The sequence below is a fragment of the Artibeus jamaicensis genome, unplaced genomic scaffold (assembly GCF_021234435.1).
Source record: "Artibeus jamaicensis isolate MK-2021 breed Jamaican fruit bat unplaced genomic scaffold, CSHL_Jam_final contig_490, whole genome shotgun sequence".
Lineage (NCBI taxonomy): Eukaryota > Metazoa > Chordata > Mammalia > Chiroptera > Phyllostomidae > Artibeus > Artibeus jamaicensis.
Window position 1 is genome coordinate 501,213 of NW_026521861.1, and position 17,399 is coordinate 518,611.

Below are 17,399 nucleotides of genomic sequence, written 5' to 3' on the forward strand. Positions count from 1 at the left end.
TTGTTAAGGTCCTCACTCAAACAACAGAAGACAAAGCTTTGTGGAGAAACTGTTTCTCAGCCTCTGCTGTACGAAGAAGCCAGTGAGGAGAGCAAACAATATTTAAAAAGAACAAGAAGACCTCTCATGGCTGAGACATTGGGATTATTAGTTAGTTAACTTTTTTTTTTTGGTTCAGGAATTTGATTTGTTGTATCTGGTCATTCTTGCCCCTTATCTCGTTATAGGGACGTTGGGAGATAACACAATCTCCCTATATTTCACACAAATAAAACCATTTGTGTGAAATGTTTAAAACCTTAAAATCAATGATAAAAATATAAGGTGGCACTTCCTTTCCTACAGGTTAATAATGAAATGTTAACCTCAAGCGCCATTTACTACTGGCCGGTTTATACATTCAGCCCCCTTGCTAACCAGAAAAACAGAAAAGTGAAGTACAGATTCCGCCCCAATCTTGAAATTTCTAGAATTATAATGTCATGAGAAATGCCATTGCAAGCCTTAAGTTCAGAAAAACAGATAGATCCTCGTGACGACAACCCCAGGTTTCAGGTCTCAAGCTGACCTCCCAGGGAGGGACCTTGGGTTCCAAGGGCACTTCGGTGAGGGGGCTGCGCTCTCCAAGGCCCTGGGCACCCTGCCCGTTAGTTCCAGCACTTTTGCTTCCAGGAGGCCCTGCCATCCCCATTTAGGGGGACGAGGAAGAGCCGCCTCTCCTCTGTGTTCCCCACGACCACTCATTTCACCACCTTGTGCTCAACTCCGCCCATGTAATTTCGTGTTCAGAGGAGGTTAAAGTAGATTTGAATAGAAGTCTGATGACAGGACGTCAAATATCTCAAGGCACATAAAACTATTCATGGGAGCGTTGGGTCAGAAAGCGGGAAAAATTGGAGCAGAGGAGTTATAGGAATGCTGTCCCTGTGATGTACTTTGGCAACAACAAATGTTTTCGTGTGTGTGTGTGTGTGTGTGTGTGTGTGTGTGTATTTCTTACAAAGTTCTGTTCCCAGTGGACATTCAAGGGAATGAGGGTTAAGGTAAACTCCAAAGTCCTCAGGGTTGGGACTCCAAAAAGCTGTCTTTATTTCCTTTTATCTTTACTTATCTCTTCAACTCCGGTTAAGTCTTCCACCTCGGACGCAGAAGGGGGCCCGTAAGTCTGACCCTGAATTTCATTCATTCCATGAGGACTTCTGAAGTTCCCTTTATTTTCCACCATCATGCCAAGCACGGCAGATACAGTTGTGAATTAGACCTAATCCTCAACTTAAAGGGACTTAACGGTTTAGTGGTGATTCAAGAAAAAAGAAACTCAAAGAATTCTGGTGACTTGCAGCGTTTTCTGGAGTGTAACAGAAATGAAACACTGGTTCTCGTTTAGTGGATGAGTAGCCTCCTGCTCTTGTCTCACTGAAACCAGGTCTCCAAGTCTGAATGCACCAGTACATGCATGCAGCCTGATGTTCACACTGTTAGATTTTAAACTGATCTTTACACAGAGGGCTTTTGCAATTCATTTATTCTTGGGTTTGTTTCTGAAGTATTTCTTTTCTTTCTTTTTTTTAAAGATTTTATTTATTTTTAGAGAGGGGAAGGGAAGGAGAAAGAGAGGGAGTGAAACATCAGTGTGGTTGCCTCTCCTGCCCACTCCACCCCCGACCGGCCACTGGGGATCTGGCCCACAGCCCAGGCATGTGCCCTGACTGGGAATGGAACCTCTGACACTTTGGTTCACAGGCCCACGCTCAATCCACTGAGCTACACCAGCCAGGGCTGAGGTGTTAATGCTGAAGCCCTTATCAGATGATTTAAACAAAGCCACCAATTCTGAGAGTCAGAGGGAATATCAGATCAGGGTACAGTGTCCCAGACTTTTTTGTTCTCCCTAGTTTTGATGGCTGTTTCTTGTTTAAAGAGACATGTTTAAATATTATGTAGGATTCATATTTAACGAATAGCTTTGCAAAGTTGAGTTGTGACCTTTTCGCTTTTGCTGATTCATCTGACCATCTGAAGAGCGTTTTTACAATCGAATATCTGGGCTCCTCGTTTGTGAGACAAAAGTCATGATGTTTTGCCACAACGATTATTTAATATTTATACTTTTATTTTCCAATTATGAACTCAAATTTTGACCATAATAATTCTATTTTCAGATTTCTTTCTTTCTTTTAGAGAGAGGGAAAGGGAGGGAGAAAGAGAGGGAGAGAAACACCGATGTGTGAGAGAAACACCAATTGGTTGCCTCTGCAACCTCAACTAGGGACCTGGCCCACAACCCCAGGCCAGTAAATGCCATTAAATGAGCATTTAATGCTTATTGAGTTAAAGCATTTAACTCATTAAATGCTTTAATGAGTTGACTCAATAAGCATTTACTGAGGGTCTTCGAAGAGGCAGGCACAGTGTGGATAATATATCAGTGAACAAAACAAATAACATTTCTTGCACCCAGGAAATTTACATTTTAGTGGAACTTACATTCATTCAACCAAAAATTCCAGATAGTCACTTTTAAGCGTGGAGTCCACTCTTACGGAGGAAAGGAGCTAAGACAAGAACAGTAACCCATTTGAGAGCTGCAGCCCGGAGGGGTCAGAGGACAGCTGGGTTTGCAGTCAGGAGACACTGACTGCTAGAACTGTACTAGTCCTTCTGGTTGTTTTCTGGGTATTGGTTTTCTTGTCTGTTAAACCATGGCATTGAATTTCACAATCTCAAAGGTCTTTTCTGAATGGAATAGTCTATTATTCTATGACGTGTAATAGGCATTTTCTCACTTAGCTACTTAATTGAGATAAATTTACATAGAGCAAAATGCACAGATCACAGAGATTTATTTTTTTAAAGTATAGAAATGTTCACCCTGGCCAGGTAGCTCAGTTGGTTAGAGTGTCTACGCAAAATGCCAAGGTTGCAGGTTTGATCCCCCATTAGAGCACATACAAGAATCAGCCAATAAATGCATAAATAAGTGGAACAACAAATCCATGTTTCTCTCTCTGTTTCTCTCCGTCTTCCCCACTCCCCAGCCGAAAGTATAGAAGTTTTCAGGAGTCATCTTAAACTCCTATACTAGGGAGGACCTTCCCAAACCCAAGAATTTATTTATTAAAAGTTGCATATTTATTCTTACATGTTTAAACTTCAGTCTGCTTCGAAGTACTCTCCATTTCATGCAATACACCTGTCAAGATTTTTTCCCCACTGCTCAAAACAGTTTTTGAACTTGTTGATTCTGATGCCTTTTAGTGCTTCTGCCGCTTTTTTGTTTCACCTCTTCCACATCAGCAACACCTTTCCCTTTGAGGATTTTTTTTTTTTTTACCCAGGGAAACAAAAAAAGTCACTTGGGGCAAGATCAGGTGAATAGGGAAATTGAGGCATAGGGGGTGGTGCCAATTTTGGTCAAAAACTGCTGAACACTCAGCAGGGTGTGGGCAGGTGCACTCGTAAATCACTCATCATGAAACAGGCAAACATGCTGACAGAATCTTCCAAAAAATTCACTGAAGCTGAAAGCAGCCTCTCACAACAACGCCAGCTGGTACACTGACACAGATGGGTTCCTGGAACACTCACCCAGCAGGGAAAGCCTGCACTTCAAGGGCCCCGCCCTCCAGAAGATATTCTGTTTTTTGGAGTCCCCCCCTAACACATTTTGTAGCTACAGTACAGTATAAAATTATATATCATGTTTAGGGTGACAATCCTGAGGCAATTCGGAATGCTGAGTCAGTAAGAGAAGATTTAATTATGTTCATTAGGCTACTTATTAAAGCAAGAAAATGCACTGAGGCAATTGAGAGAGATTGCAAACAAAAAGTGTCTTCTCATTATCCCACAGTTAATCAGAAACCCAATTAACCAGTTTGCTGTTTTCAGTCGTGTGTATTTATTCTTCTTTACAACCAGGACCACCTCACTGATCCGCACTTCCACCGTTTCACAGTTATACCACTGAAATCAGTAGGTTATTTCTCCCTCAAACAATACAAAATGTTTCCATCAAAACAGTCCCTCGGAGACAGAAAAGCAATTATTTAAATAAGATACAAGTAAAGTGATACAATTCTGAGTTTTTTAAAAAAATTAAAATAAAGGGGCCAGGACGCAGGATAAGGTAGACGTTTAAAGGGACAGTCACCCCAAAGAGAAGAGATTTGATGGCACAGATGCCCGGGACTGAGCAGACACTCGAGGAGAGGATTTTAGCAGACTGAAACTTTTTAAAGTGGTAGGTGCCCAGAGCAGCAGAACATTTTAAGGAGACTAGAGCCAAACTTAGAAGACATTTAAAGAGTCATGGACTGAAGCTTGAGGACACGTTTGTCAAAGAGGCAGGGGTAGAAGAGGCCTAGTCAATGGCCGGTTAGGAAGCCCCTGGAAGGGCCGTCCTCCAAGGAAGAACATGCCCTCCTGTGATTCCCCATTATAAAATTTTTTTAATAAAATAAAAAATAAACATAAGTGAAGTGATAGAATTTTGAGTTTTACTTTAAAATACTCTGGATGTATTCTATTGAGTACATGTGCAATTTAAAAGCAAGTAAAAATGGGAATGATACAGAGAAGACTAGCATGGCCCCTGCACGAGGATGACATGCCGATTTGTGAAGTGTTCCATATTTTTTTAAGCAGGTAAAAAAAAAAGGAATAAGACATCAAATAAGCTATTATTTGAATAAATCTTTTAAAAAACATTATTTCATATTTAAAGATTTTATTTATTTATTTTTAGAGAGACGGGAGGAGAGGGAGCAAGAGAGAGAGAGAAACATCAATGTTTGGTTGTCTCTCATGCGCCTCCTACTGGGGACCTGGCCCACAACCCAGGCATGTGCCCTGACTGGGAATTGAACCAGGGACCCTTTGGTTCGCAAGCTGGCACCCTAGCCACGAGCCACACCAGCCAGGGCTGAGTAAATCTTAATCCTTTCTGGATTATAAATATCAATAACCATTAAAATATGCTAAATAAGGCTCTCTGGAAAATGTACCTCACCGGTGAGATTGACTGTTAGAAATGCTAGGCCACGTTCCTTTATCTTTTATACCTACGAAGCTACAGCAGAATTCTTTGACATCTTAGTAGACACTTAAACTGGTTCAACTCTAAAGAATAATAAAACAAGGTTTAAAATTTTAAATTTTAGGTATTCATTTTTTGATTCTAGCATTCAGGGAGAATTTTAAGCTCTGCCTATGGTGTTAAATGTGCAGACTCATTCTTCAATCTGAACTCGTTGCAAAATTACAAATTCCTTTCATAGGACATCCCTTGTAGCATTCATTTTTGTCTTCAATCAGCAAGAAAAGGTTAGTTCTTCCTATAGTTACCATGAATATCTGTCTCCTCAGAAGTTATTATTGCCCACAATAACATTTCCATTTTTTGAAAAAACTTGAATTAAACTTCCTGTCTTCATGTTGCCTCTTCATGTTGATCTTTTCTTCCATTTTCCTTTTTTCAACTACTTCCTTTCATTTCTCAGTTAAGTCAGTCTTTCAAAAACATTATTTTTCAGCCCTTTCTGGTTTTATCTCTCCTGGTTCTCCTTTACTGCTCACTCTTTTAAAATTCCTCTCCCCATTATTGGACCTGCCGACCCAAACATTTGTACCGAGCAGCTAGCGCGTGTCCCACAATGTGAGAGGCGAGTGTGATGTAAGGGATCCAGGCATGGAGCCTGCAGTTGGAAGGCCTACAGCCCAGCGAGGGGGACAGCACATATATCAGCAAACCACAAGGAAACCAGTACGTTAAACCATGTGATCTTGGCAACCAGTGTAACTATTCCAGAAAACCAAGTAGATTATGGAGAAACAAAAGCCACACCATCGTCTTCTGGGGAATTTTATGCAAACCTGTAGAGGTGTGCACTCTTCTCAGTGCTTCCTCTCAACTTTCCGGCCTACGTGTAGCTATTGGGAAGCAGGAAGAACATGCAACCATGTAGCCCGGTGCATTTACGTGTTTAATATATCCTCTTTGTAACTGTATTAATTTAGCTGGATCCCTACTCATGATTAGCCCATCGAGGAAGTTTCCAGGTGAAAATAAGAGAAAATGTGAATTGTGTGAGAGAGAGAGACACACACACACATAGACAGAGAGGCACTAGCCAGGTGGGACTCACGACACTCCAGTGACCCAACCTGCTCCACCAACACAAGCCAATGTGTCATGAGGTAGCTATATCACCAGACAAGAGGCCTGACTCTTGTATACCGTACAAAAAATAATTCTTCAAGACATTTCTGAAGCAGGTACTACCCTGAATAGACATGTCTTTAAAAAGTCACACATTGACTTGGGGACTACCTGTATATTCTTACCCTGACCAAGACTGTCTCAGGATTGGCTTTTTAAAAAAAATTGTTGACACTATTTCAGATGTCCCCCATTTCCCCTCCCCGCTCAGGATTGATTTTTAACTTTAGAAGGCTTGTGCCTGCTATGCACTTGGCTTCTTCCCTAGTTTATTCTAGCTTTACAACGTGAAGGTTTTTGATTTCTGATCTGGCAGGGATTTTCCACCCCATGCTTTCTCCCACGGGATGTTGACTGAGATCATCCACGTAGGGCAGAGGGGGAAAAAAAAAAAAATTCCTCATTTTAAAAATGTGAGGAAATGGTGTCCTCTGCAGGACAAAGTGGCAATTGCAGCCCCCGCGATCTAAAAGACGCGTTCTGTGCTTTCTTGCAGCACTATGCTGTTTTTCTCCACAATGTGGCGCTGCTGTTCTAAACGTCATTCACAGCTGGTTTAGCACGGGAAAGCCCCCATGACAGCAAAGAGAAGTGCCTAGGGTAGGGACACAAAAGAATCAGGAGGAAGGAGAGGTCAGGAAGAAAGCAGGCTCTTTCGGGCAAATTGGGCTTCCCTAGCAACTTACATCAGACCCACTGCAAACAGGAGAGTTATCCCTTAGCCCAAGCAGTTCCTTTTGGGGTCATTTAATCCAACAGTTTCCAAACCTGATTGACCCACAGAATCAGCGGGGGAACTGTTTTAAGACACAGATTCCTAGAGTCCACCCCAAGAAACTGATTTAAAAATTTGGGGAGAGGCCCAGTCATCTGTTTTTTTAAAAATTTCCCAAAGATCACTGGGGTCTCTTTTAAAGGAAGATCAGAAGGGAAAAATATTTTAAGGGGGCTCAATCCTGGCAGGATTCAGCAAACTCAGCTTCCAACTCTCAATTCAGTAACAACAAACATAATAAGAATCTGTTCTAGGCCCTGGCTGGTGTAGCTCAGTGGATTGAGCGCAGGCCTGCGAACCCCACAATGGCGGTTCGATTCCCAGTCAGGGCACATGCCTGGGTTGCAGGCCAGTTCCCAGCAGGGGACTCACAAGAGGCAACCATACATTGATATTTCTCTCCTTCTCTCCTTCCCTTCCTCTCTAAAGATAAATAAATAAAATCTTAAAAAAAAAAGCCAAAAAGGAATCTGTTCTGTGTTAGTGAGTTCTCTAGGAAATGAAAGCACACTTCGTGGAGTAAGCCCATCGGCATCATAAGGAGTGTACTAATCACACCTGTTAGTGTTTAATCTAATCTATTTGGGCAAAGAATTTATGGTCCAACAGAGTCACGAGTCCCTAGTGCCAGACCCCACATTCTCCATCCTGTGTATTGATAACCCAGGTAGGGAGCAGGGGGGACCTGACTACCTTTTGGAACTGAATTTGAATTCTAATTCAACAGTTCATCAACCATGGGACAGTTACAAAGGTACCTAACTTTTCTGAATGCTTAGTTATAATAGGAGGCAGCCATATCTGCCTCTGAAGGCTGTCATAAGACTCAAAAGAGATAATTTAATGTCTTTTGCACCCTGCCTGGCACGTGGTGTTCAGTAACATTATTCATTAACAGTAGTAATATTAATCTACTCCCTTGACTTCTAGAACTTCACTCCAAGACCTGTGTGATATAATGATTTATTACAAACGTAGGTCTTCCTGGGTCCTGATGCCTTGCTTTGAGGACAACTGCTTGGCCTTACCTCCGACAACCTGTTATGAAAGCAAAGTAAGGAAAGTGTCCTTCCCTTCTCAGAATAGCAGGGAGATAAAATAAATATATTTATTAATCTTCAATTCCCTTTCCCACCCCTCTCTCTATCTATAATGTTCTAATGATATAGTTCCAACTATATCCAACTTAGTAGGAGATTTCAAACCTTGGTGAACAGCAGAAGCTCACATTAAGAATGCGGTCCCCTAGGCCACTCTGCAGGGTTCTGATCTAGTAAACCTGCTGTGGAGACCAGGAATCTTCCCTTTAACAAACCTGTAGATCACACTTAAAAAAATATGGCCTTAAGAATTACCTCGTCTCAGGGTATGAACCTCAAAACCTTCAGAGGCCAAGTACAGCGTGCATGTCTATGGAAGGGCAGTGGTAAGAGGAAAAGGAAAGATGCTTACAAATGGAACTGGAAAGCACATCCCTACATAGCTTCTTTCCTTTCCTTTTTTTTTTTTTAATTGAGCTATAACTATGGCACATTTACACAATGGAATACTATGCAGCAGAAAGAAAGAAGGAGCTCCTACCCTTTGTGACAGCATGAATAGAACTGGAGAGCATTATGCTAAGTGAAATAAGCCAGGGGATGAAAGACAAATATCATATGATCTCTCCTATAAGTGGAACCTCATCAACAAAACAAATAAGCAAGCAAAATATAACCGGAGACAGTAACCAGAGGGTAGATGGGAGGGAAAAGAGGGAAGAGTTTTCAGGAACAGCTATAAAGGACATATGGACAAAACTAGAGATGGGTGGCATCAGAGGTGGGAGGTGGGAATGGCTGTGGGGGGGAGTTGTGGAGGGAAAATGGAGACAACTATACCTGAATAACAATTTTTAAAAAGTAAAAAAAAATTGAGCTGTAATGCATTTTGAAACAATTTAGTAGACAGACCAATAAAATTTTTCTTTGAGCCCAGAAATGTCCAATGACTTGCTCAGTGTTAGTCCAGTCTCAGTAGAGCTGGGCCCAGGGCCTTGCTTGTTTCTGCTTGGGTCGCCACGCCACACCGGAGCCTCATGAGTAGAGCTCAACTGTCTTCCCCTTTGGCCCAAGGCTAAATCTCACATCCAGCTGGAGAAAAGGAAAAATAGCTTTGAAAAAGCCCAGGTCGGAGGGTTACTCTAGTGTGGACTATTCCTGAAACAGAATTTTCTTGGAACAAAGCAGCCTAGGGCTCACAGAGGAGGTCTTCGCCCAGAGGTCCTGCGCACCCAGATCCTCACTATGCAGGTGCATACCATCAGTTACCCTGCTGTGGACCAAGACATGACTGAACTGTCTATTTTCAAGCAACCAGAAGCATGTGCAACTCCCGAGAGAACTATCCACTTACTAATGGTGATCCAGTACTATCAGACTACACTCATCCTTAGAGATGTCCCCAGTGTATAACCAAGTGGAAAAACTTAACTGCAATAAAAACACGGATAGGAAAGCAGCAGCATATGGATATGTGTGTGTATACACACATATACATATATATGCACATATATATGCACGTATTCAGTGAGAGAAAAGAAAAATGTTTGGAAAGATATATCTCTTAACAGTAAATACTGCTGGAGAATGGGACTGGGAGCAGGAGAGCATTCTTTTTTTATTTTATATATCTCTGAATTTTCTTTTAAACAACTGGAATGGATCATTTTTGCATCTTGTTTTCCAAAAATAAAATACAGATATTAGATAAATGGCAGTGAGGACAGTATAGTTATTTAATCTGTTCAAACCTCCACATAAAAACCACGAGAGCAACAGAGAGCAAACCCGAAATCCATGGAGCACATTTTGCAAAACTAGGTGACAAGGTGTCTTGGAGAACCATGAGATATGCAAGCAGATGACAGCAAATCACCAACAGCCTCATCTGCGTGCTCTCAGCCTTGGTGTGGGAGAGAGCAGAGGAAGCCACAGGACTTCTGACAGACCCCCAAACTGAAAATCCCCCAAAGAGCCAACAGGAAAGGTGAGATGAGTCAGTTTAAGAACAAGAGGTTAAGCTGGAGGAGTTCGGCCTAATCCCATTAGTGAATGAATGCACAGGGCCCACGCTGAAATCTGAAGTGGCTTGGGCAATCCAGCCCCTACGAACTCCTGAAATGGACCAGCCAGGGCTCTGATCCAGGGCATGGCCATACAGCCAAGGAGAAAATTCTGGGTGTAGAATCAAAATTAAGCAGAATTTGGATAATAGAGCCAAGGAAAAAGAGGGTCAGGATCAAGATGGGAAAGGGGACAATGTCAGGAATTTTCAGAAAGCAAGCCACCATCATTTAGAACACTGCGCTTGCCCTGGTTGGGGTGACTCAGGGGACTGAGCGCGGGCCTGCCAGCCGAAGGGTTGCTGACTGATTCCTGATCAGGGCACATGCCTGGGTTGCAGGCCAGGTCCCCAGATGGGGGTGAGGGAGAGGTAACTGGTTGCTGTATCACTTACACATTGCTGTTTCTCCCCTTCTCTTTTTCCCTCACTTCCCCTCTCTCTAAAAGTAAACAAATAAAATCTTGAAAAAAATAAAACACTACACTCATATATCCTAAAATTTCAGGAAAATCAACAGCACATAATAAACAACAGAAAAGTATCAAGATTAAATCCAATAAATATAACAGATAACACCTTAAGAGAAATAGACGGTGAAAAAAGGGAAAATTTAAAAACCCAAAAGAAATTAAACAGAAACTGACAAATACTGAAGATAAAATAAGAACATTCAACAGATGGATAATGAGATCTCTATACCCTCATTGTTGGAAGAGAACCCAACTCTATTGGGAACATAAATGTTTAAGATGTTTAACTTTTTAGCATCATTTAAACTAAAAAAGACTAAAAGTTCACTCAGTGCTATTGTGGCTGTTTCATTAATTCCCCTTTCCTAGGAGAGGTATCTTCTAGCTAGTTTATAAAACAAAACAAAACACTGGGCTGAAAGGAGTAATAGGGACCGGCACATCTTGGACTGTCAGAATCCCCGATATCCTGGACTGATTCAGATTTTGTAGGTCCTACAGCTTATAGAACTTGAGGGGCCCTCGTTAATAAAAAAACAGAAGCATGGTTTATTTTTGTAAATTTTACAAAAAATATATGGCAATTCAAGGGGTCCTAATTTATCCTTATGGAAAATCCACTTCTGCTCATGTCTCTTCCGATACCGGGGTAGGCTAGCTTCTAGGCTTTTGTTGTTGTTGTTGTTTGGTAATGATTTGTTTCAAAAGACTATTTTTTTAAAGCAGTCAGGTTCACAACAAAATTACGAGGACAGTACAGAGATTTCATCTATACCCCTGTCTCCACACGAGTGTAGCCTCTTCCTTTGTCGACACCCTCTGCCTCAGCAGGGCACTTGTTGCAGTGGATGGACCTACACTGACTCGTTGCGATCACTGACAGCCCGTAGTTTACATTAGACTTCACTCTGGGGGTGGTACAGTCCATGGGGTTGGACAAATGTATAATGACATTATCCATCATTATAATTCCATACAGAGCAGTTTCACTGCCCTGAAAACCCTCGTCCTGGGCTCACCCCTGCACCTGTCTCTAAGGCACCCTTTCCCCTGACTTCCCAGTGAACCAAAGCGCCCTGCCTGGCTTCTCTCAGGTCGCTTCCTCTACCCTAAGCCTTCCTTGTTTCACTGCCCCGGCTTTAATAAACATATTCTAAAAATCAAAAAAGGAAAGGAAGGAAGAGAGGGAGGGAGGGAGGAAGGAAACCTCAACATTTAAGTACCTGCCTTAAAGACAGCAGTTCTTGCATATTCCTGCCTCTCTCTTGATCTCTTTTTCTATAGGTTCACATGTGTTTTCATAAGAGCCTTCTATGAAAATGCTCAGATCTTCTCAAGAATCTGCAGGTTCCATGGAGAAGTTGTGAAATAGCTAAAGGATGCAGGCCCCAGACAAGCTCCCGAACACCAACGGCCCACCTCTGTTTGGGCCACTCCACACAATGAAGGGGACCGGCAGAAGGTCTGAAATTACAGCAACCCAGAGAGTGTTGACAGATTACAGTTAAAACGCACTTTAGTGAGAAAGCAATGAGACAGAAAGTGGGCTTTGGTGTTAAATCTCCTCAAAGTTGAGATGGGGCAAAGTAAATACAACTGAGGACCTTATAAACTAGCCAAGACTATCTGTGAGGAGAATTTGGTTTTTTTGGTATAGGACTGCCGTGAAACTAACAAGCTCTGGGGTCAGGCAAATCCAGGTTCAAATCCTGGCTTGCCACTTATCTGCTTGTAAACCTGGGCGCCTTACCTTGTCATTCTAAGCCTCAGCTTCTTCACTCAGAAATGAGGACAGTAACAATACTGCATCCATCACAGAATAGTGAGGAATAAACGTAAACCCTTTGTAAAAGGGTCATAAGAACTGCTTGGTACATTTTAGTTACTACCAGGAATTCTATCTTTTCTAAATTCATTTATTTCTGTGGTTTCAAATTTACTCTTTAACTCCTTAAATTTTTTTTAAATTTAAAAGCTTATTTTAGTTTTTTAAAGATTTTATTTATTTATTTTTAGAGAGAGGGGAAGGGAAGGAGAAAGAGAGAGAAACATCAATGTGTGGTTGCCTCTCGCACGCCCCCAGCTGGGGACCTGGTCCACAACCCAGGAATGTGCCCTGACTGGGAGTTGAACCGATGACCCTTTGATTTGCAAGCTGGCACTGAAGCACTGAGCACACCAGCCAGGGCTATTTTATTTTTAAAGTACCACTTAAGGAGCTTGTCTTGGCTGAACTAAAGGAAGGAAGGACTTTTGCATACTTGAGCCGGGGCATCCTGGGGGTTGGGGCTCACTGAGGAAGCAGGTCTGATGATGGCGGCAGCCGGCATGCTGACCTAGCTCCCGGGCACAGGAGTGGGCCAGGAGGCATGTCAAAATCTGCACATAAGTTTGACCCCTCCAAACTTAACTACCTTTAATAGTAGATGAAAATGGATTTCAAGGCTAAAAGTTTAAATGGGACTGAAAGGAATACTTCACATTAATAAAAGTTCAAATCATTCCGATGTGACCATCATAAAATTTTAAGAATCTAACTCACAGCCTCAGAATTCAGATTTAAGTTTATTTAAATGCCTGCAGGGCAAAATCTAGCATCACGCTCAACTTATCTTTTGAGTTACTGCTTTTACTTATATAATTATAAGTATATAAGTATAAAAGTATATAAGTATGTAAGTATTATAAGTATATAAGTAAACATATAAGGAAACTTTATTATCTTGTCAGCTCATCTAATTCATTCAATACTTAAAAAAAATTATCCAGCATATTTAGCCCTGGCTGGTGTGGGTCAATGGACTGAGCACTGGCCTACAAACCACCAGGCCACTGGTTTGATTCCCAGTCAGGGCACATGCCTGGGCTGCGGGCCAGGTCCCCACATGGGGGCGTGCAAGAGGCAATCGATCACACATTGATGTTTCTCCCCTTCTCTTTCTCTATCCCTTCCCCACTTTCTAATAATAAATAAATAAAATATTTTTTAAAAACCATTAAAAATTATCTTGCATATTTAAATGTTTTCAGTGCAAGAGTTGCTCAGGGTAAGTGTCTGCCACAATAATAGAAGCAGAAGGTCTGGATCAAGCTTCTCAGTTGTACAATTTCAATTATTTTTATTCTCTCTGTGGTTTATCATTTACTTTTAAAACATACTTTACATTTTAGAACAGTTTTTGATTTATAGGAAAAAAATGCAGACAATTTAGAGAGTGCCCAAACACCCCCCACTCAGTTTTCTCTATTATTATGATCTCACATTAGATTACTGTAGTTTACACTTGTTACAATCAACCAATCAACACTGACATTTTATTACTAGCTAAAGTCCACACATTATTCATATTTCCTTACTTTATACCAAATATCCCTTTTTTGTTCCATTTGAAAAGTTGAGTCTAGATAATAAAATTTCAAGGGTAAACACTGGAAAAATAGACAGTATATAACTTTCAAGTTACTAAAGGAAAATAAAGAATAAAAAATATTCCATTACTTTAAAAGAAGGCAAAGAAAGATAGAAAAAAAAAACACATGAGGGGGAGGTAGGACAAATGAAAATCCAAAAAATATAGCAGAAGGAAATTCAAATATGTAAATGGATTAAATGGTCCCATTTAAGACAAGCATAGATCATTCTAAAGTAAATCTGGACTTATGCTCAAGATAGAGGCACAGGTAGACATGCTTGGAGACCTCACATGATCACAGAAAGAATTACAACTAGATCTCAAAAGAAATAACACCCAGAACCATCAGAAAATCAAGCTGTATAGAAGTCCAACAGCCACGGATTTAAGGAAACCACACTCATCCAGACGGGTAGGAGGGACTGAGACGCAGAGATGGGCAGAGAGGCACAGAGATGTGGTGTGGCGTGGACAGGCGGTGGTGGCAGAACGGTCAGTCCCACACTCATATGTGGTGAATAAAAGCCAGGCGGGGTACCTTGGGAGCCAGCAACCCCAGTCCTAGGACAGACTGTACAGCCCAGGGTTCCAGTGCTGGGAAGAAAAATCCCCATAACTTATGGCTGTAAAAACCAGTAGGGGTTGGGGCAGTGAAAAAAATTGCCAGATTTTCAGGAAACTCTGCTTAAAGGGCCTGCACTGACTTCCAATACACACAAACCCACCTCCTCTGGTATTCAGCACCAGGGCAACAGCTGGAAGGGCACCAGTCACTTTTGAGGAGTGGGTGAAGTCACTGGAAATGAGGTGAGTTCAGGTAAACCTGCAGAAGCTAGGCAGTGGCCTTGTCCCCTCTCCAGGTCCTCCCCCTACAAGAGCTACAAAGCAGTGAAGCAGATTGCCCTGCCCTGGTGATTACCAAAGGCTCTGCCCCAACAGTTTACAGGTACCTTTTCTATAATAGGCAATACTACTAAGACAAGGAGTCAAAGCAGCTCTGCCTAATATACAGAAGCACACACAGGAAGGCTGCTAAATTGAAGAGACAAAGAAATATAGCCCAGTTGAAAGAACAGAATAAAACCCTAGAAAAATAACTAAAGGAAAGGGAGATATTCAACCTATCAGATGCAGAGTTCAAAACATTGGTGATCAGGATGCTTAAAGAAATCATTGAGTACAGCAACAACATAAAAAAAGACAGGAAGAAATGAAGGTTATATTAGTGAAATAAGGAAAAATCTACAGGGAACCAACAGTAGAGCGGAGGAAGCCAGAATTCAAATCAATGATTTAGAACATAAGGAAGAAATAAACATTCAACCAGAACAGCAATAAGAAAAAAGAATTGAAAAAAACAAGAATAGTATAAGGACCCTCTGGTGCATCTTCAGACATACCAACATCTGAATCACAGGGATGCCAGAAAATAAAAAAGAAGAAGAGCAAGAAACCAAAAACTTATTTGAAAAAATAATGAAAGAAAACTTTCCTAATTTGATGAAGGAAATAGACATACAAGTCCACAAAGCACAGAGGTCAAGCAAGTTGAACCCAAAGAGGACCACACCAAAACACATCATAGCTAAAATGTCAAGGGTTAAAGATAAAGAGAGAATCTTAAAAGCAGCAAGGGAAAAACAGAGTTACCTACAAAGGAGTTCCCATAAGATTTTCAGCTGATTTCCCAAAGAAACTCTGCAGGCAAGAAGGGACTGGCAAGAAGTATTCAAAGTGATGAACAGCAAGGACCTACAACCTAGATTACTCTATCCAGCAAAGCTATCATTTAGAAGATTTGGGCAGATAAAGTGCTTCCCAGACAAGGGAAAGCTAAAGGAGTTCATCATCACCAAGCCCTTATATGAAATGTTAAAGGAACTTATCTAAGAAAAAGAAAAACATCAAAACTATGGATATTAAAATGGCAACAAATTCACAACTGTCAACAACTGAATCTAAAAAAACAAACTAAGCAAACAACCAGAACAGGAACAGAACCATATATATGGAGATCATTTGGAAGGTTATCAGCTGGGAGAGGGTAGAGGGAGAATGAAGAAAAGGTGCAGGGATTAAGAAGCATAGTGGTAGGTACAAAATAGGCAGGGGGAGGTTAAGAATAGTATAGGAAATGGAGAAGCCAAAGAACTTATATGTACAACCCATGGACATGAACCAAGGAAGGGATTGCTGGAGGGAGTGGGGGGTACCAGGTGGAGGGGAGCAAAGGAGGAAAAATTGGGACAACTATAATAGCATAATCAATAAAATATATTTGAAAAAAATTTTTAATAAAAAAGAAAGTAAATCTATCTCTGTGAGGTTTATTAGAGAGACAGAACACAGAATATTTTGAAGTAAAAAGGTGCAAAAAGACATACCAGGCAAACACTAACAACTTGGTTAGCTGTATCAATATCAGATAAAATAAACATTAAGGCAAAAAGCACTTGAATAAAGATGAATTCATCAGGAAGCTTTAACAATTCTCAACAACATAATTCACAATTTTATCTAATGGACATATCTGAAAGATATCCAACATTACAAGAAAAATATATTTGTGTAATTAAAAAATACTAAAAACAAACAAGAAAGAACAGAGAGAAAAAGAAGAAAAAAGTAAAGCAAACAAAAATACTTGGAACTGAGTGACATAAATCATAAATATGTCGCATGTGTGATTCAGCTAAAGAAGGACCTGAGAGGAAATTTGTAACTTAAATGGCTTGGAAAAGAAGATCCTGAGTGTACCTCCACCAGCAATGGGTTCACCCCAGAGCAAGCATCCACAAGTGAGAGCAAAATGGCATACAACTTAAGAAGTCAGAAGAAGGAAAACAAAAAAAATCCAAAGAAAGTAAGTAAAAGGGAGGAAGTAATAAATATAAAATCAGAGAATACTTTACATAGCACTTTCTATATGCTGGGTGCTCTTCTAAATTCTTAGTGCTTATTAACTTAAGAAAATGACACAACAGAGAGGATTAACAAAACCCAAATTTGATTTTTAGAAAAAAATATTAAAATTTAAAAACCTCTGGCAAAATTGATCAAGAAACAGCCCTGGCTGGTGTAGCTCAGTGGATTGAGTGTGGGCTGTGAACCAAAGGTTCGCTGGTTTGATTCCCAGTCAGGGCACATGCTTGGGTTGCAGGCCAGTTCCCAGCAGGGAACGCACGAGAGGCAACCACACACTGATGTTTCTCTCCCTCTCTTCTTCCCTTCCCCTCTCTCTAAAAATAAATAATAAAATATTTAAAAAAAAGATTGATCAAGAAACAGAGAGGGGGAGGTCCGTATATGTGATAACAGTTATAAAAATGAGAACACTGTAAATACAACAGAGATTAAAGAGATATTGAGAGTGTATTATGAAAAAATGTACATTGACAAATTTGAAATCTTGCATG

General features: G+C 40.8%; 1 pseudogene; it reads left to right on the forward strand.

Annotated features, from left to right (window-relative positions):
* The first annotated feature begins 4,539 nt into the window (after window positions 1-4,539).
* LOC119059718 (uncharacterized) lies at window positions 4,540-4,639 on the forward strand (annotated as a pseudogene).
* The last annotated feature ends 12,760 nt before the right edge of the window (window positions 4,640-17,399 follow it).